At 40.6% G+C, this 21,092-nt stretch overlaps 1 protein-coding gene and 1 pseudogene across 4 annotated transcripts in view; one reads left to right on the top strand and one right to left on the bottom strand.

Annotated features, from left to right (window-relative positions):
• Sphkap (SPHK1 interactor, AKAP domain containing) overlaps window positions 1-21,092 on the top strand; it is a 142,333-nt gene that overhangs the window by 77,738 nt on the left and 43,503 nt on the right. The gene's annotated exons all lie outside the window — the stretch shown is intronic.
• LOC110301463 (ribosome-recycling factor, mitochondrial pseudogene) lies at window positions 7,139-7,930 on the bottom strand (annotated as a pseudogene).

Here is a 21,092-nt window from a genome sequence, read left to right as displayed (position 1 = left end):
TGATGGAGAAGTCATCTGAATGTTTGCTCATTCATGTGTCTGATTTCTGAAATGTCCAACAACTGAGCCTCTTCTGTCTCTATGTTGCCTCTCCAAATGGCCACTGGGACATGGGATCTTGAAGTAATCTAGACTTATTACATGGTATGGGGTTTCCAAGGAATGTGGCCCAAGACCCAAATAGAGGCTATGCTGCATTAGGCCTACCATCATAAGTTATATCTTCTGTAAACACAACCCATTTAGATAAAGAATAAAAGAACACCGACCCTTCATCCTGATAGGCATCCCTAATATACTTCAAAAGGTGCATGTGAGATGGTGTGCATTGCTGTCTGGCCCTAGGAGAAATGCAATGTAACCTTCAAAAACAGCTTCTCAATATGCTTAGGTTAGTGTGTACATAATTAATATACTATGGTTCTCACCTTCATGAATGTCTAGTATGAAGAACAATTGATGATGCTTTATAAAAATATGATGAATGACAGTTATAGTAGATAGAAGTTCAGCTATCTGTAAGATGGGGACATAAGCAAGTCATAATGTGGTTCCACGATCTGAGAGCTGACATTGTGGATTCCTGTCTGAGAACCATGGAAGACAATCAGTCAACAGAGAGAAATGTTCTTTCCCTCTGCCTTTTTGTTCTTCTTGAATCCTCAGTGGAATGAGTCATGCTCACCCACATTGTGGAGTCCCAAAAGCTTTACTGTATCCACTAATTTAAGAGCTAATACCTTGCAGAAGCACCTTCAGACAGTACTAGCTAGTAGGACATGCAATGACTGAGTCACATTTATCTGTACTATTAACCATCACACTGCTGCTGGGGGGAGGGGGCTGAGGCACATGATACATGGAAACTTTTTGTCTGCTAAGCTTATGAAACCATCCCTAGGTTTAGGGAATCAGTCAGGGTTAATTTTCACCATAGTTAAAAATACAGGTAGGTAGGTATTCTCTCTCCATTTTGCCTATGTACTTGGCCTGACCTTAGCCAATCACATCCTCCTGTTCATAACAAAAACACTAAAGGGAGGGACAGTACAGAACCCAACATATGTAGACAACACATCAGTCTGTGGCTACAGTGTAAGTGGCATTTGCCAGTGTGACAACAATGGAACCTAAACAGAACTCTGTGGCCTAAAACTTGGCTCCTGAGGCTCCCATCTGTGCTTCAAGCTCTCAACATCCATCTATCTCCTGTTCTAGATGTGTTACCCAATAGCCATGCAATGCATTCCTTTGCTGTGCAAAGAAAGAATTTACTTGGGCTGTTTACAAAACAGAACATTCATAGTGGTAATAATTTGCTATATAATAAACCTCTAAAAATAAAATCAATAAAATATGAGGGTATTTTGTGCCAAATATAATACCTGCTATAGAGGGAGCAAATGCTGAGTTTGGATATAGAGCACATCCGGGGACCCATATACAATACAAAATAGCATCCTCAAAACTGACAGTCACCATTTTAAAACTCACTGTTTCAGGAGATAGGATGGGGGACATGAGAGTTCCAAAGTTTTATACATAGAAATAATGAAAAAAAAAAAACCTCTGAAACCTCTCATTGTTGAAAATAAAAACATACAAACCTGGAAAAGAAACTTTAAAAATGTGGCAAGAACATGAGAGATGGTTAAAAAATGAAGAAATGAAAAGAGAAAGGAAGGAAAGAAGGAAGGGAGGGAGGGAGGGAGGGAGGGAGGGAGGGAGGGAGGGAGGAAGGAAGGAAGGAAGGAAGGAAGGAAGGAAGGAAGGAAGGAAGGAAGGAAGGAAGGAAGGGTGTTAGAAAACCAATAATTAAACACTATTAAAAGACATCTTTAGATGGTCCATCCTTTCGTCTCAGCTCCAAACTTTGTCTCTGTAACCCCTTCCGTGGGTGTTTTGTTGCCAATTCTAAGAAGGGGCAAAATGTCCACACTTTGGTCTTCTTTTTCTTGAGTTTCATGTGTTTTGCAAATTGTATCTTATATCTTTGGTATTCTAAGTTTCTTGGCCCAGAAACCTATTAGCCCATATCCACTTACCAGTGAGTACCTATCATGTGAGTTCTTTTGTGATTGGGTTACCTCACTCAGGATGATGCCCTCCAGGTCCATCCATTTGCCTAGGAATTTCATAAATTCATTCTTTTTAATACCTGAGTAGTACTCCATTGTGTAAATGTACCACATTTTCTGTATTCATTCCTCTGCTGAGGGGCATCTGTGTTCTTTCCAGCTTCTGGCTATTATAAATAAGGCTGCTATGAACATAGTGGAGCATGTGTCCTTCTTACCAGTTGGAACATCTTCTGGATATATGCCCAGGAGAGTTATTGCCAGATCCTCTGGTAGTACTATGTCTAATTTTCTGAGGAACCGCCAGACTGATTTCCAGAGTGGTTGTACAAGCTTGCAATCCCACCAACAATGGAGGAGTGTTCCTCTATCTCCACATCCTCGCCAGCATCAGCTGTCACCTGAATTTTTTATCTTACCCGGGTATCCATCCCATAATCAGCCTCCAAACACTGACACCATTGCACACACTAGCAAGATTTTGCTGAAAGGACCCAGATATAGCTGTCTCTTGTGAGGCTATACCGGGGCCTAGCAAACACAGAAGTGGATGCTCACAGTCAGCTACTGGATGGATCACAGGGCCCCCAATGGAGGAGCTAGAGAAAGTACCCAAGGAGCTAAAGGGGTCTGCAGCCCTATAGGTGGAACAACAATATGAACTAACCACCAATACCCCCCGGAGCTCATGTCTCTAGCTGCATATGTATCAGAAGATGGCCTAGTCAGCCATCAGTGGAAAGAGAGGCCCGTTGGTCTTGCAAACTTTATATGCCTCAGTAAAGGGGAAAGCCAGGGCCAAGAAGTGGGAGTGGGTGGATAGGGAAGTTGGGGGGAGAGGGTATGGGGGAGTTTTGGGATAGCATTGGAAATGTAAATGAAGAAAATACCTAATTAAAATAAAATAAAAAAATTTAAAAGATAATAAAAAAAGAAAAATTAGGAAAAAAAATAAATAAAAGACATCTTTACCTTATGTAGTAGAAGAAAAGAGAGCTGAAGTTCATGATGGTTCATGATGGTTCACCAAGTCAGTAAACATTGATGAACTACAATGGCAAACTGGCATATATGGTTTGAAAGTATTAACAAACAAGCTGGATTAAAAGTGAAGACAGGGGACCTTCTCAGCATCCTCTGAATTGTGCTACTGTGTGATTTCTGCAAACATTTGAAGGGGCTGCAATGGTTCATTAGTGTCTTAGTCATGTTCTGTTGCTGTGATGAGACCCCATGACTATGGCAACTCTTATAGAAGAATGCACGTAATTAGGCGGGAAGCATGGCAGCATGCAGGCAGACACGGTACTGGAGAGTAGCTGAGAGTTCTACATCCAAATTCATAGGCAGCAGGAAGAGAGAGCCACTGGGCCTGGTGTGGCCTTCTGAAACTGCTAACCCCATCTCCTGGTGCCATACTTCAATAAAACCACACTTACTAATCCTTTAAAATAGCACTATTTTTTAAATGTCCAAATATATGAGCCCATAGGGACCATTCTTATTCAAACAACCACTGATATGGATTGTAAGAAATGCTATTCTCATGCATGGTCGCTGTGGTTTAAATTGTTCCTACCTGTTAAATAGGAAATGCAAATAGCTGTTACACTGAAGTTTCCAATGTACTTACCTAAACCAGAAATCCTACTTTGGGAGTTAAACCCATGAAGATGGAAAGTCAGAATCTGTATGTAGCAATCTTCATAGAACAATAGAAATAAACAGACCAACAAATCAGGAATCGAAATGGTTCTCATTAATCACAGAAATGGAGAACTGATGTGATCTCAGTCTACAACACAGGAAGCAGTCACAAGAAGGGGAGGAAGAGGAGGAGGAGGAGGAAAGAAGAAGAAGAAGAAGAAGAAGAAGAAGAAGAAGAAGAAGAAGAAGAAGAAGAAGAAGAAGAAGAAGAAGAAATAATAATAATAATAATAATAATAATAATAATAATAATAATGCTGGCTGTTGTGGAAGTTAAAGTTCTAATAAGCCTGTGGTATAAAAGACAAACTCTCCAGATATTTTATTTACAAGCCAAATGCCTAAATTACACAGATCCAGGCCTATATTAACTTATTCCCCAGCTATAAAGCCCCTTGTTACTGTGTCTCCTGGCTACGTGGTTCTGGTCCATTAGGGTTCCTTCCCCTCCCTGCAACCTGCTCTCAAATCTTCAGTCCCAATTTACTCCCTCCACAGTCCAATTACAAGCTCTAGCCTTTTATATAAAGGCTATTTGTGTGTGTGTGTGTGTGTGTGTGTGTGTGTGTGTGTGTGCGTGTTTAAGGAGTTAAATTGGGAGAGGGTTCATATGGCATCACTTGCATATGTGAGCATCTGCTTGCTGGGGCAACCACACCTTGACGAACCAGTTTTAACTGTAGGATACAAGCAGCATCAGACTGGCCCACCACAGCTGGCACTGAGTCACTTAGAGAATATCTAAGATGGGTTAATATATCAAATGCTACATGATAGATGTTGTTTACACAAAGTATACAATGAACAGATCTCCCATACATGTGGGGAAAGTTCTCATTCTGTCTCCTCTCTTGGGTGTGACTTGTTAGCATCAAAGTCATGAATGTAGGAGGTAGCCAAAAGAAGGCAGAGCTATTGCTAGTCAGTGGTGAGGAAAACTAAATGCCACAATTTGATTCCATGGATGATGGAGTTTTTGTATTGTTTGGAAATAGGAAGAAATTAATTGAACAAAAAGAATAGGCAGAAAATTCTAGGCGATGCAGATAGAGGCAAAGGCAAGTGCATACAATCCTAATGTTACTTTAATGTCCGCATTAAGGAGAAATGCAAAAAATATTTTTAGAAGAAATAACTGTGAGTGTTTCATGGTTTTACAGTCAGAATCCAACCGATTTTCCTTCATTTGAAACCCACAAAACATTAAAATGTAAATGAATAAAACATAAAATATCTAAACTGAGAAATGGGTTGAAATTGAAAATACAAAAAAAAAATTTTTCCAAAGATAATTAAGAAAACACTGAATTTTAATCTTTCAAATGGCTATAATATTAATGTTTCTCAACTCTTCACCCACATAGCTTGTGGGGTAGTGTTTAGAGACATAGAATCCCAGCTGCTCCTGTGTGATTACCAGCTCAGTCTTCCAGTCTAGTGGCCGTGGGCGTGAATAATTTGTGAATTCATGTATAGTTCTAAATACACAGCAGAATCTGTTTTCCAAGTGAACTCTGACACTGGCATACGACTCAGGGAAAACAAACATGTCCCTAAGGGCTTAAAAGTGATGGAGATAGATTGCTCACCATTCTGGACCTGAGGCCCTTGGTTAGATAATGTGTAACTGAATAAGGGTTTGTCTGTCTGATCCAAGGTCTGATGACTGTCTAGCTCAGACCTCAGGAGACCCTGTCAATTTCCAAGCCAAGGTGACTTTAACAAAGCCTATGAAATAAAGTGCTGTCCTTTGAATTCCTTGCCTGGTTTGTAGAGTTTATTTTATGTTCTGTAAGCATAATTTGTGATTTTTTTCATTAAATCGTGGTTTTACCTGAAAATATAAAACAAATTCACTTCTACTAGAACTGAGAGCACATGTTGATGTTTTTAGTAGTTACCGATAATCAAATGGGAATCAGCTAATTGAGCCCTCAGTACTTGAGCAAACAGAAGGTGAGAATGTTCCTGCCTTATAGTTTAGTCAGGGTTTCTATTGCTGTGATAAAACGCTATGCTCATAAACAACTTGGGGCCAAAAGGGTTTATATGAACTTTAAAATCTCCGGTCACACTCCAGTGTATAAGGAAGTCAGGGCAGGAACTCAAGGCAGGAATCTGGGGGCATGCGGAGGCTATGAAGAGGAGCTGGCTTGCTCCTCCTGCTTTCTTCCTTCCTTTCTTTTCTTTCTTTCTTTCTTTCTTTCTTTCTTTCTTTCTTTCTTTCTTTCTTTCTTTCTTTTATGCCTAAAAGTAGCTTTATTATAATTGAATGAATGACTGCAGGAGGTTCCATGCCAACCTAACTTGGCATGGAAGCCACAGTACAGCAAGGGAGGTGACTCAGCAGGTGAGGGTACTTGGTGCAAGGTCAAGAATCCGAGTTCCATCCCATGACCCTGCATGGTGCAAGAGCTGGGTGAGGTTTGACCTGACATGTATACAAAAGCTATGACATGGCATACAACAATTAAAAGGAAAAGAAGGGTTAGGAAGACAGGCCCTGGAGAAACAGTAGCTCATTACCAAATAAATGCTGACAGAGACAAGAGTGAAATGAGAGAGAAGGAAAGCATTTGGTGAGCAGCTACCAATTTTTACAACATAAATACACAGACAACTTCAAGCGGTACTCTGTGTCATTCTCTCTGGTAATTTTTCTCAAGGTATAGACTAACAGAAAAGAAAAACAGAGGATGAAATAAGAGGAGCCCAGCCAAAACCGGGGCCAAGCTCTGGAGGCAGAGAGACTGCCCAGAGGGGGCAACTGATGGCACAGTAAACAGGGCTAGTTAGGAGCGGAAGCCTGGTCCACATGAACAGCATGTGGGAGGACAACCCCGAGGCAAAAACACTGCTCTTGGTTGCTTTATAAACAAGTTCTGGGGTTCTTCCATCCAAACCACTCTTTCTTCTGTGGATGTTATTTTCCAATTTATTCAGGCTTGATCATCGGCAGTCAGACTGAAGGCCCACATTAATCCAAATGAGTTTAACACAAGGGCAGGGTATGATTCACAGTTTGAAAGGAGGCTCCTGTGTTGATGAGAGGAGCTGCTAAGCCTAACAGCAGCCCTAGTGCTGTGGTGACACCACAGTCAAGGTCACTGCCAGAGTAAAGGTCCTCTGCCAACAGAGACATTCACAAGGGGAGATTCAGAGCAGAACAAGCATGTGCACGGAAACAAGGAAGAGATTCCATAAATCTGAGCATCCCAACAGGAGACCGAGTGGCCGATGGAGGCGCAGCAGTGTCAGCCTCGGGTGCATGGTCAGGGCAGTGCAGACACGAGCTTGCCACCCATGGCATGAGCAGACACAGGACTCGGGTGTCCGGCTGTGACTGCTGACTTTCATCCAAGGAGTTCTTTGGTCTTTGCTGCCAGATGGTGGTCCAGCTCTGCCACAGTGTCGTCTGCAATTTGGCTGATCTGCTTCTCGATGACTAGTCTAATGGTGTCCTCCGAGGTTTTGTCCTATGACTTCTTCAGTTTATTCATTACATTAGTGCGAACCTTCCGTAAATTTTCTTTGGCCTTGTTGGTGTTCTGTTTGGCCAATTTTACCAGCATTTTTCTGTGTTCCCTGGTTACTTTAGGAATGGGTACCCGAATTAGTGTTCCTTCCACTTCTGGGTTCAGATTCATTCCACTTTCCCTTATAGCCTTGATAGCTGCAGCTGTACACTCTGGCAAGCTGGCCATATTCACAAGAATCACCTGTGGTGACTTCATGGAGATCCGGCCAATCTGATTTAGAGCAGTTACCACAGTAATATGGTCAAGGGATCCTGGTGCAGGCCTTATGTTGAGAGTCTTATTGAAATTATCCTTAAGTGCTTCCATCACAGATTTCATGCCTTCATCCACTTCTTCCAAGCTGATTATATCCTCAACCAAGGCTCTATTAGTGTTCACCCTGTCCTGGGGCTGTCCTTTCCCTTTAGCTTTGGCTTTCTTGGTTGCAAAATGGCGAACTGGTACTGCTGGGTAGGCTGAGTACTGCCTATGGTCATGTTGTCTTCCACTCACTGTCTTCATGGAAACGTCTGAAACAGGTCCGGTGAAAGCAGCATGGTAACTGTGAAAAGCAGGGTGCAGCAGGCGAAGGCATCTTATTCCCAAGGCCATGATGGAAGAGAATCCTCAGAAGCAGCCACAGCTACAGCGGGGATTATAGAGAAACACACGAGTTCCTCCTGCTTTCTTATAGAACCCAGAACCACCCATGGGCAGCAGTGTCAACAATGAATAGACCCCTCTCACCCCAATCATTAATCAGGAAAACCACCACAGGCCTATCTGATGAGGGCATTTTCTCAGTTAAGGTTTCCTCTTCCAAAATGATGCTATCTTGTATAAGTTGCCTTAGAAACTAGTCACCACACTTGGGTTTTTTTGGGGGGGGAGGGGGCAGGATCTCACTTTGTAGCCCTGCCTTCACCTATGTATATCAGAATGGCCTCCAAATAGCTGAGTTTTGAGTACTGAGATGAAAGGTGTGTACCTCCATCCCAGGCCAGCCTAGTCCTTTCTAAAACCTTGATGAAACAGAAAAACAGAGTGGCTTTCTAGGCTGCCTTGTAGTAGCAGAAGAGGTAGTTGAGGAATCTCAGGAGAGCCTGTGGCTTATACATTCAATGCCATTCCTATGGAACTGAGTGTCCATATTACATGAAGGCACACAGGCATGAGAGTGTTTAGCCCTATGGAGCAGGACACATAATAAGGAAATCAGAAGGTATTTAACCACAGAACAGGACAACAGAAATACTCTCCTAAGCATTATCCCTCTGTTTTATGCTTAAACAGATGCTTTTTTAAAAAGAACTGCTCTGATAAATCTATACTCTAGTGAGAATTTATTATGGATGAATGAATGTTCCTTTTGCTCTGAACAACCCCACTACCTGAGAAATAAGTCCCCCTTTGCATGGAGACAGAAATGAATGTATTTTTTCACTGTCAAAGCTATGTGCACAGAAGCAATAGTGCAGTAATTATAGCCCTGGTCTCAGACTCCACTGCCCCTCATACCTGAGCCTGGGAGACTCTGGTCTCTCTTCTCTCTGAGAGGCTGGCATGGCTTGGCATCTGGGGATCCAAACAGCTTGACAGAGGGTAATTGTATCCCCTTTTAAAAAGAGCTAAACCTCAAAAAGGCACAAATTACCATTTTATACAAACTGAATTAGTGTGTGCCAAGTTGAGACCCAGAGCTAAAGGTGGGGATAGAAGAATAGAAGGTGCCATTTGGTATAAAGGATGTTCTCTGTGTCTGGTAATGGAGTCAGACGTCCACAGGCACTGGGGTAGCAATGCACTGAACACTTCTCAGCACAGGAGTTTTCAATAAAATGAGCTACATGTGTTGAAAACCACTTCTAGAAAAGAAATGAGACAAAGTTGAAGCTGGAGCCAGAGGGGCGGTGGGGGGGGGGAGCTCTTCTTCACTTATCTAGTTACAGAGAGAGTTTCCTGTTCCCACAGCTTTCTGGTAATTCTGCAGAGTTTTCCTTTGTTGACAGATGCCAAGGTGATCTTTCTTTGTCTTTCTGAATCATGCACTTTAAACCTGAGCCACAGGAGCCTCCTGAATACATTTAAAGCTTTGTCCCACTTTGCCCCCACTTCCTATTTTGGTGATGAATTTCCTCCTCTTTCCCCATGTTCCAGCTTAGTGAACCATTAATCTTTCTCAGAAAAGCTTCTGGAATTCTGAGGGGTGGCAGTGTGTCCTGGACACTCATGCAGTCTCACTTGGTGCTAAACCTAGGGTAGAGCTGGCTGTGCTAAATTTGTGGAGTTCAGGTGTGTATGTGTGCAGGTACACACACACAAACACACACACACACACACACCATTACCATCAAGCTTTTTCTTTAGCCATACCAGGGAGCTGTTCTTGGTCAAGTTTACCAAGGGTCATCTCAGTCTTTTCTGTCAGAGTCACACTTGACCCTAAGTCAATGCTGGCCTAAGATCATATTATCCTAGGAAGATGGATTAAATAGAGAAAGGAATTTTTATGTCTCCTAGTGCAGCCCAGCCAGAGAATTGGCATGCTGGTGTTGGTTTCCTGTTCTTCCCAAGGAGCAGAGGCTACAGTTGGTCCCTATAGCATTCATATAGCAAGTTAACACCATAGCCAAGCTATACTCCCCTTAAAAACTCCATCATTTCACAGAAGATCTGTTCTTTGCAAAAAGGATTAAAAGAGAATGAGCTTCATCCTTCATGGCCATTGGCTAAATGCAGTACCAGGACCTGGGCCTGTGATGGGTAGCCAGGGGCCTTGATCTTTTGTTCTAACCAAGAACACATGGGGATGCTCACATGGGGATGCTCATATGGGGATGCTCACTGATTTATACCATATCCGTTTCTGTCTACCTTCATATGTGCCGATGATTTAGAGTCCTGTCCTTTCTTCTTTATATCCTCTTGTGATTCTGTGCTTTAATTAATGTCTATGCCAAGAAATTCAAACTCAAATGCTTAACAAGGAAGGTCACTCGAATGAGACAGACACCAGCAGTGAATAAAGCCAGCATATGCCACTAATGTGGCCTCCTGCCATTCATTGTGCTAAATGAAGAAAATATTTCATGTAACACAAACACAAATAATGCTGAAAATATCATTTTGAGACCAAGAATTTAAACTATCCAGAATAAGAAATCAGAAAAAAAAAATCGTCTATTAAGTTCTCAGTTACTAAAATCTGATTGTGAACAAAATTGCCAGATTACCTCATCACCCCAAGTCTTGATGGCAAGATTAGCTACACTATTTACAGTGTGCAGTGCCAACCTTGGCCATGCTCCCACTGATCAGAAGAGAGTGGCCATGTCTTCGCTTTCCTGGTAGGAACGACTGCTCCCAAGCCCAACAGCTGTCAGGCTGGGTACACTTCTGCTGCTTCTGTTTAGGGTAGCAACACTCAAGGAAGTTCTAGAAATCAAATACCCCAGAGTTGTTCTCTCTATTCCAATTCTTGCAATTCTGTTTTCCAGCAATCTCTTCCTTTCCAGTTGAGAGTAAAAGAAGATGAGCAACAACAACCAAGTTCACTTGCACTTTGACATCAATTAAATTATATCCTTAAAACCGTTATGTAGGAATGTTCTCCTTCAGAGACTTGTAACTTCTGGACTGTTAATACAGTATATTTGTGTATGGCACATCACAGCTGGTTCTAATGTCAACTTGCCACAAAATAGAGCATCCTGAGTAGGGAGCCTCAGCTGCAGATGTGTCCTAAGTACTTGGATTGATGTGGGAAGACACACCCAGATTGCAGGCAGCATCTTTTGGTAGAGCACACTCAGATCATGGGCAGCATCTTTTGGAAGCAACCCAGATACAAATAGTGTCACAGAATGTAGATCAGATTCTCTCCTTGTGCTCACTTGGCCTTACCTCTTGCCCTGAGTTAATTTACTGTGATGCTACCGATAGATCCTCTTCTGATGTCAGAACCACCATTTCTTTCTAAGCTTTGGTCATCTTTGATTTTGAATCATAGAGCTGTAACTCCAGGAAACCTCTAGGCTTCTGGTGCCAGATTGAGACTGCAAAGGTACCCAGCTTCAGGGTGACTGACCAACTAGTGGCTGTCACCTCCACCTCCCACTAGCAAGAGACAATCATGGTGGGGATTACTTTGAGTGTGAAGGCACCCACCCTCACAGACCAAAAGACTACCAGGTTCTCATTTCTCAGGTGTGACTCTGCTATAGCTATTTTAAAGGTGTATATGTGTGTGTGCATGTTTGTGTGTGTGCACATGTGTGTGTGTTTTATATATGTATATGTGTTATATATGTATATATATACACCTATATGTTATACATCAATTATAAATATATATATGAATAAATATGTGAGTACATATAAATATATATGAACCATATATACATATATGAACAGGTCATTGGGAATGGATTCTGACTACTACCGGGAAATTCTCTTTTGGAACACACTGCTTTGATTTTTCTGTACCTACATCTACTACTGTGAATTCTGTAGATAGCAATAAATAGCACCTTCTTTTTTTCCCCCAAGAGATTTTTCAAGAGCATTGAAAATTTGGCCCAGAGAAAGTATTATAAAGAGTCTGTTACCACGGCTAGAATTAGTCCTCAGTTTTCAGCTGGTCACCCATATAAAGTGTCTATTTTTAATCAAATTTGCCCATCAAATCATTGAGAATCTATGTTTACTACACTGTTCTCTAACACCTATTCCTCATCATCAGAAGGGAAAATAGATGACTCGGATGGGACAGTTGATTTCATTGGAGCACAGTTTTTACAATGTAAGATTGGGTCTCACGCTGCAGAACTGCAATTATTGATCAGCAACATAAAAAAGCACAATCTCCTCCATGAAGGAGACATAAAAAAAAAAAAACTCTCCCATTATGATGTCTCCAAAACCTCATTCCACATTCCAGAATCATGGAGAAGAGCATGAAATAAAACCCACAGTGTGTTGCTGAGAACACATTGTTTGGGCTATAAGAAAAGCTTTAGTTCATGACTCCACTATGAATTGACTTTTTGACTCCCAGAGCAAGGAGAAATCTGACCTTCTCACCATGCCTGTCCCACTGTTCTCTTCTACTTCAGCAGTTATCTTTCCAGTTTCATGTCACATAACACTCTAACTCTCTTCATATCCCCTTCTCTGAAAACTCCTTTTTCCCCACATATATGTCCCATTTAATTTCATGATATCTACTGACACTCACACCAGTATGAATACATGTGTATAAAGCTTAGAACCTGGAGGGGGCTGAAGAGATGACTCATGGTTAAGAATGGTAGTGGCTAGAAGCCACACAGCTTCTGGGACATGCAGAAGTGACACAGCTTCTGGGACAGGGAAAAGCAACACACCTTCTGGGACAGACCCCGTTTCCTGACTCCAGACATCCGGGCACCTTCCCCACCAGAGGAGAGGTATCCGCCCAGGAGGACTCTGACCACCAGAGCAGGTAAGAGAGCCATCATGTGTCCCATGTCCCTCAGAGACTAGACTGTGCGGGTGAGCATGCAGAGTGCAGAGGCAACACATTTTTGGGGGCAGGCTTGTTTCAGGCCTTCAACTTAAACCAGGAGGCAGGTCTGAATGCCAGACCTCTGTGCACCTTCCCTGCAGGAGGAGTGATTGCCAGCAGAGAGTACTCTGACCACTGAGACGCTGCTGACAGAGGCTAACAGAATCACTTTAGGAACAAGCTCCAACCAGAGACAACTATAACAACTAAATCCAGAGATTACCAGATGGTGAAAGGCAAACATAAGAATCTTACTAACAGAAACCAAGACCACTCACCATCATCAGAACCCAGCACTCCCACCTCAGCCAGTCCTGGATACCCCAACACACCCAAAAAGCAAGACTCACATTTAAAATCATATCTCATGATGCTGGTAGAGGACATCAAAAAGGGCATTAATAACTCACTTAAAGAAATACAGGAGAACAGTGCTAAAGAGGTAGAAGTCCTTAAACAGGAAATATAAAAATCCCTTAAAGAGCTACAGGAAAACACAACCAAACAAATGATGGAATTGAACAAAACCATCCAAGACCTAATAAGGGAAGTAGAAACAATAAAGAAAACCCAAAGTGAGACAACTCTGGAGATAGAAACCCTAGGAAAGAAATCAGGAACCATAGATGCAAGCATCAGCAACATAATACAAGAGATGGGAGAGAGAATCTCAGGTGCAGAAGATTCCATAGAGAACCTGGGCACAACAATCAAAGTAAGTGCAAAATGCAAAAAGATCCTAACTCAAAACATCCAGGAAATCCAGGACACAATGAGAAGACCAAACCTATGAATAATAGTAGATAAGAATGAAGATTTTCAACTTAAAGGGCCAGCAAATATCTTCAACAAAATTATAGAAGAAAACTTCCCAAACCTAAAGAAAGAGATGCTGATGAACATACAAGAAGCCTACAGAACTCCAAATAGACTGGACCAGAAAAGAAATTCCTCCCAACACATAATAATCAGAAAAACAAATGCACTAAATAAAGAGAGAATATTAAAAGCAGTAAGGTTAAAAGGTCAAGTAACATATAAAGGCAGGCCTATTAGAAGAATACAAGATACAATTTGCAAAACACAAGAAAATAAAGAAGGAAGACCAATGTGTGGATACTTCATTCCTCCTTAGAATAGGTAATAAAATACCCATGAAAGGAGTTACAGAGACAAAGTTTGGAGCTAAGAAGAAAGGATGGAGTATCCAGAGACTACCCCACCCCGGGATCCATCCCATAATCAGCCACCAAACCCGGACACTATTGCATAAGCCAGCAAGATTTTGCGGAAGAGACTCTGATATAGCTGTCTTGTATGAGGCTATGCCAGTGCCTGACAAATACAAAAGTGGATGCTCACAGTCATCTATAGGATGGAACACAGGACCCCCAATGGAGAAGCTAGAGAAAGCACCCAAGGAGCTGAAGGGGTCTGTAACCCTATAGGTGGAACAACAATATGAACTAACCAGTACCCCTAGAGCTTGTGTCTCTAGCTGCATATGTAGCAGAAGATGGCCTGGTCGGCCATTATTGGGGAGAGAGGCCCTTTGGTATTGCAAACTTTATATGCTCCAGTACAGGGGAACGCCAGGGCCAAGATGTGGGAGTGGGTGGATAGGGGAGCAGGGTGGAGGGAGGGTATAGGGAACTTTTGGGATAGCATTTGAAACATAAATAAAGAAAATATAATAATAATAATAATAATAATAATAATAATAAAAAGAATGCCAGCTGCTCTTCTAGAGGATCCAAATTCAGTGAGCAGGTCATAGGGTAGCTCATCACTGCCAAAATCTAATTCTAGAGGATCTGATGTTCTCTTTGAGGCCCTGTGGGTACTTGCACTTACATGTACATAGCCACAGAGAGATACATGTACACATATAAATTAATAAAAATAAAAATAAGTGCTTACGAATGAAACAAAAACTTAGAAACTGGGATACACATATGAAAGCAAACATGTGGCACTTGTCCTTCCTACACTCTGTGTCACACCACTTAGTATGATACTTTCCAATTCCATCCATTTTCCTGCAAATTTTATATTTGACTTTTCTTCATAGCTGAATAAAATTGTTTTTATATACTGCATTTTCCTTATTGATTCATCTCTTGATGGACATCTAGACTGATTCCTCTTTGCATTTGGCACACTCTCACACAGGTCTTCACTGAAAAATGGACACTTCGTTTTCAACAGACTAGCACAAGCCAGCTGAGGAGTAATCCTTTATATATGTAGGAATGGTATAACTTTGGTGACCTTGGACTATTTATCTCAGTACCTAAGCTGCAAAAGATATCCCTAGAGTGATGTCATTGACCTGAGGGAGAACCACCTAAGACAGGTCAAAAACAGAGCAACACACCTGACAGCTGCCATCATCATAAATGTTCTTTATCAACAGCTCCCTGCAGAAGGCATGGATCTATGTTCCCCAGGCCCCTACCCCTGACCACAGAGTTTCACACTGTGGTGCCTCAGTATCGTGAGAATAGTGAGGTATCTCTAACAAGTAAAGGAATAATGACAGAGTGTTTTGTACAGACTTGGCTTGGAACCATGAGTTGCCTATTTATTACTTGAAACTGAGTTTATTAGCGATTGGTTATCTACTCTATTATTCCCTGCATTATATTAGCATGCTATCTATTTTGAAAAGTCTCACCAAAGATTTATTTATAAAATCAAAAAATATGGTAATATATATGTATATATATATGTGTGTATATACATGTGTGTGTGTATGTATATAAAATCACTTCCATTTTGTATATATTTTAGTATTTCTGGTAGAAAAATAGAAGAAAAGAGAATGTCAATGCTTCTGATGTGGTAAACATTTGCATCTCTGAGTATGATCCTTTAATTATAACTATCAGGTGTTTAGGAAAAGAAACAAATTATTATTATTAGCTTGAAATCGTATGATTGTTCTAGAAATCATTTATGGTTGGTGAAAGCAGTTCAGGCTGCAAGCAAATCCCCTTGTTCTGGGTACAGAAACAATGAAGTGTGGAGAGGGTAATCAAATAGAAACAGTGCATGCAAGTCACAGTTTGGGAATGCTAACGTAACACAGTTTGATAATATATGAGGAAGATCCGTCTAAATCCTCACATAATTGGGGTGGTGGTGTTCATAAAGAAAAAGAGTGCGAAAGTTAAGCAGATGCTACAAATGAAAATAATTCTACTCATCAGACCTTAAGGCTGAATGCCTATGGTCCCATTATCTTATTTTTTTCTTCTCCTTTGGTTTGCATTATCCTTTGGTTGCAATCTCAGGATTGCCTGTTTTTCTTCTGGTGCCGACTTCCACCTGTCAGAATGGACAGGATTTCACGTTCTTTTTTATATTTACTAAAACCGCCAAATAATGGTTCTTCTATGATTTAATGCAAGCATATAGAAAAAAATCAACTCAGGTTATTTTAATTCCTCCTCCAATTTCATTCAGTTGTTTAAAATATATTTTACTTATTCTTTAAGAACCAACCAGTCCTCCAAGAGCACCCAGGGACTAAGTCATCAACAAAGGAGTACACATGGCTCCATCTGCATATGTTGCAGAGGATGGCCTTGTCATGCATCAATGGGAGGAGAGGCCCTTGGTCCTATGAATGCTTTATAGATGCCCCAGTTTGGGGAAACTGAGGGCAAGGGGGAGGAAGTGGGTGGGAGGGTGTTTGAACACCCTCAGAGAAGCAGGGGAGGGAGAATGGGATAGGGAGGTTCTTTTTTGGGGGGGGAGGAAAGGGGATAACATTTGAAATGTATATAAAGAAAATATCCAATAACAAAAAAGAGAGTTTCATACATGTACATGATGTGTTTTGATTACATCCACACCCAACACCCTTCCCTCCAAGTTTCTTAGAACCCATTCCCCTGACTGTTTTTAACCTACTGAGCCAAACAGTGCTGACAGTGAGTTTAAAATGTGTGTGGGTGCAGGGCCAGCCACTGGAGCAAGGACATTTTGTCACTAACCTGGAACTTAAGCAAACCAGGTATGAATTAGCTTCCTGAGTGAAACACTAAGGAATGGCAAGGCACAGCCTCTACACTGGGGCCATGAGCTCTGTGTCCAGTAATATGCCAAAGAATTTTAATTGGTCCATTCATTCTATTTAAGAAATGTATTGACCTACAATAAAAATCAAAATTGAACTTTACAGGGATCTAGACACCCTTTCAATCCTGTTTATTGAAATTACTTTTCAGATCCCATTTTGTTTTTTCAATTTTTTTCATCTGTGTGTGTGTAGTATATGCATGGGTGTATATGTATGTGTGCATGTGTGTGTACAGGTATGCTCTCCCCTGGGGACATAGCCTTACGTCAGTATGGCTTTCTTCGGTTGCTTTTTCATATTTTAAGGAATTAATTTATTATTTTGAGACAAGGTCTCTACCTGAAACTAAAGCTTGGTATTTCAGCTAGTCTTGCTGGTCAGAAAGACATTATCCTCCTATATCCAACCCAAAATTCATGAATTATAAGTCAGTACCATGTATGCCTGGCTTTTACTTGTGCGCTAAGAATACAGACTCGGGTCTTTATGTTTTTGTCACAAGTACTTTACCTACAGAGACATTTCCCAGGAGCATCAGCATGGATTTTAGACTTCTAGTTCAGTTTTTTCCATCTGTGTGAGCCTGGAAGTTGAAAACTCTGTCCCTCAATTTCTTCATCTGCTCATAAGTACAACACTCATGCTGCACTAATGTATTTCTTATGAGGGTGCAGTGGGCTGAGGAGAGGGCATGCAGGTCAGGCCTTGTTAAGCAGAAAAGCTTTCACTACTGTTATTACAATTGCTGATTTAGAGCACAGTAATGAGCCAAAACTGTCAACAGATCCCCTTGCTCTGCATCTATGCATCTCTCTCCACACATCGCAGAGAGCTCTATCTACATTTCTGCTAAATATTGCAATCAGACATAGTTGACCATTGAGTCTCTACAGCAGCCTCTAAATAAATGTCTTTGCTCCAGTTCCAGGGGATCCAAAGCCTCTCCTGGCCTTTTTGGGTCCTGCATGCATAAAGTGCACAAACATATATACATAAACATAAACCAGTCACACACCTAAAAAATAAAATAAAATGAATCTTTAAAAGAAAAAGAATTGTAAGATAAGCAAGGAATAATAACCCCAATATATATTTAAAAATCTGTATTCAATTCTATTTTTCATAGAAGAAAGAAACCTCCTTGCAGTTCCTCTCTCTTCTTGCTCCATTATGACAGCCTTTGCCTGCCCTGGCTGGATTGGTTTCAAACACATCCAATTTCCTCTAGTTTCTGCTACTTTAGACCATAATTATAGCTCAACTCCATCATTTGTAGAAATCAACTCAGAAAACATCTAGAAGCACACAATTCCTAATACAGGAGCAAGCGATGAGGCATGTATGGCCACTTTGGGAACAGTTGGGATCTTATTAAAGATTAAATCTGCATGCATCACACAACCTAGCAAGATAATAAACATCTGCAAAGTCAAACAAAGGGCCAAGCTCAAAGACAAACCATAAGCTATGGTCACATCATCTTTGGGGATCCTTTGCTAAGGCCATGTCTTTCAATAGAAAGAGGTACCAAGAGTCTCACAACCAAGATGACGATGACAGAGTACAGTCGATGATCATCTTACGTTTCCCAAATTCTCAATCAGAACATTTTGAAAAATAAGCTTTTCTTTGAAAAGAAACAAAATTTAAAAATTAGACATGTAAAATATATATTTCCATACAGTAAAATATTATTCTGCAGTAAAGTCTAATGAACTACTACTAATAAAGATTTGGTAGAGTTGAACTTGAAAACATTATGTTAGCCAGTCACAATAAAACTACATATTATACATATTGTTCCATTTACATTAAATGTCCAAGATAGACAACTCTATAACATGTAAAATAGCTATTCAAAGAATCAACCAATCGAGGAGCTGGTTCTTTGAGAAAATCAACAAGAGAGATAAACCCTTAGCCAGACTCACTAGAGGGCACAGGGACAGCATCCTAATTAACAAAATCAGAAAAGAAAAGGGAGACATAACAACGGAACCTGAGGAAATCCAAAACATCATCAGATCCTTCTACCAAAGGCTATACTCAACAAAACTGGAGAACCTGGATGAAATGGACAAATTTCTAGACAGATACCAGGTACCAAAGTTAAATCAGGATCAGGTTAATGATCTAAACAGTCCTATATTCCCTAAAGAAATAGAAGCAGTCATAGTCTCCCAACCAAAAAAAAAAAAAGCCCAGGACCAGATGGGTTTAGTGCAGAGTTCTATCAGACCTTCAAAGATTCCAGTTCTTCACAAAGATTTCCACAAAATAGAAGCAGAAAGTACTCTACCCAATTCATTCTATGAAGCCACAATAATTCTGATACCTAAATCACAGAAAGACCCAACAAAGATAGAGAACTTCAGACCAATTTCCCTTATGAATATCGATGCAAAAATACTCAATAAAATTCTCACTAACAGAATCCAAGAACACATCAAAACAATCATCCATCCTGACCAAGTAGGTTTCATTCCAGGGATGCAGGGGTGGTTTAATATACGGAAATCCATCAATGTAATCCACTATATAAACAAACTCAAAGGCAAAAACCACATGATCATCTAGTTAGATTTGAAGAAAGAATTTGACAAAATCCAACACCCATTCATGATAAAAGTCTTGGAAAGATCAGGAATTCAAGGCCCATACTTAAACATGATAAAAGCAATCTACAGCAAACCAGTAGCCAATATCAAAGTAAATGGTGTGAAGCTGGAAGCAATCCCAGTAAAATCAGGGACTAGACAAGGCTGCCCACTTTCTCCCTACCTCTTCAACATTGTACTTGAAGTCCTAGCCAGAGCAACTCGACAACAAAAGGAGATCAAGGGGATACAAATTGGAAAAGATGAAGTCAAAATATCACTTTTTGTAGATGATATGATAGTATATATAAGTGACCCTAAAAATTCCACCAGAGAACTCCTAAACCTGATAAACAGCTTCAGTGAAGTAGATGGATATAAAATTAACTCAAGCAAGTCAATGGCCTTTCTGTACACAAAGGATAAACAAGCAGAGAAGGAAATTAGGGAAACAACACCCTTCTAAATAGTCACAAACAATATAAAATACCTTGGCGTGACTCTAACTAAGGAAGTGAAAGATCTGTATGACAAGAACTTCAAGTCCCTGAAGAAAGAAATTAAAGAAGATCTTAGAAGATGGAAAAACCTCCCATGCTCATGGATTGGCAGGATCAACATTGTAAAAATGGCTATCTTGCCAAAAGCAATCTACAGATTCAATGCAATCCCCATGAAAGTTCCAACTCAATTCTTCAGCGAATTAGAAAGGGCAATCTGAAAGTTCATCTGGAATAACAAAAAACCTAGGATAGCAAAAACTCTTCTCAAGGATAAAGGAATCTCTGGTGGAATCACCATGCCTGACCTAAAGCTGTACTACAGAGCAATTGTGATAAAAACTGCATGGTACTGGTATAATGACTGACAAGTAGACCAGTGCAATAGAATTGAAGACCCAGAAATGAACCCAGACACATATAGTCACTTGATCTTTGACAAGAGAGCTAAATCAATCCAGTGGAAAAAAGACAGCATTTTCAACAAATGGTGCTGGCACAACTGGTTGTTATCATGTAGAAGACTGCGAATTGATCCATTCCTATCTCCTTGTACTAAGGACAAATCTAAGTGGATCAAGGAACTCCACATAAAACTTGAGACACTGAAACTTATGAAGGAGAAAGTGGGGAAAGCCTCGAAGATATGGGCACAGGCGAAAAATTCCTGAATAAAACAGCAATGGCTTCTGCTATAAGATTGAGAATCTACAAATGGGACCTCATAAAATTGCAAAGCTTCTGTAAGGCAAAAGACACTGTTAATAAGACAAAAAGGCCACCAACAGATTGGTAAAGGATCTTTACCTATCCTAAATCAGATAGGAGATGAATATCCAATATATATAAAGAACTCAAGAAGATGGACTCCAAAAAATCAAATAACCCCATTAAAAAGTGGGGCTCAGAGCTAAACAAAGAATTCTCACCTGAGGAATACCAAATGGCTGAGAAGCACATGAAAAAATGTTCAGCAACATTAATCATCAGGGAAATGCAAACCAAAACAACCCGAGATTCCACCTCACACCAGTCAGAATGGCTAAGATCAAAAATTCAG

Source organism: Mus caroli, unplaced genomic scaffold, assembly GCF_978045245.1.
Source record: "Mus caroli unplaced genomic scaffold, Mus_caroli_1 scaffold_1, whole genome shotgun sequence".
Taxonomy (NCBI): domain Eukaryota; kingdom Metazoa; phylum Chordata; class Mammalia; order Rodentia; family Muridae; genus Mus; species Mus caroli.
Note: the sequence above shows the minus strand (reverse complement) of the source record. Positions and strands in the feature narration are given on the sequence as shown.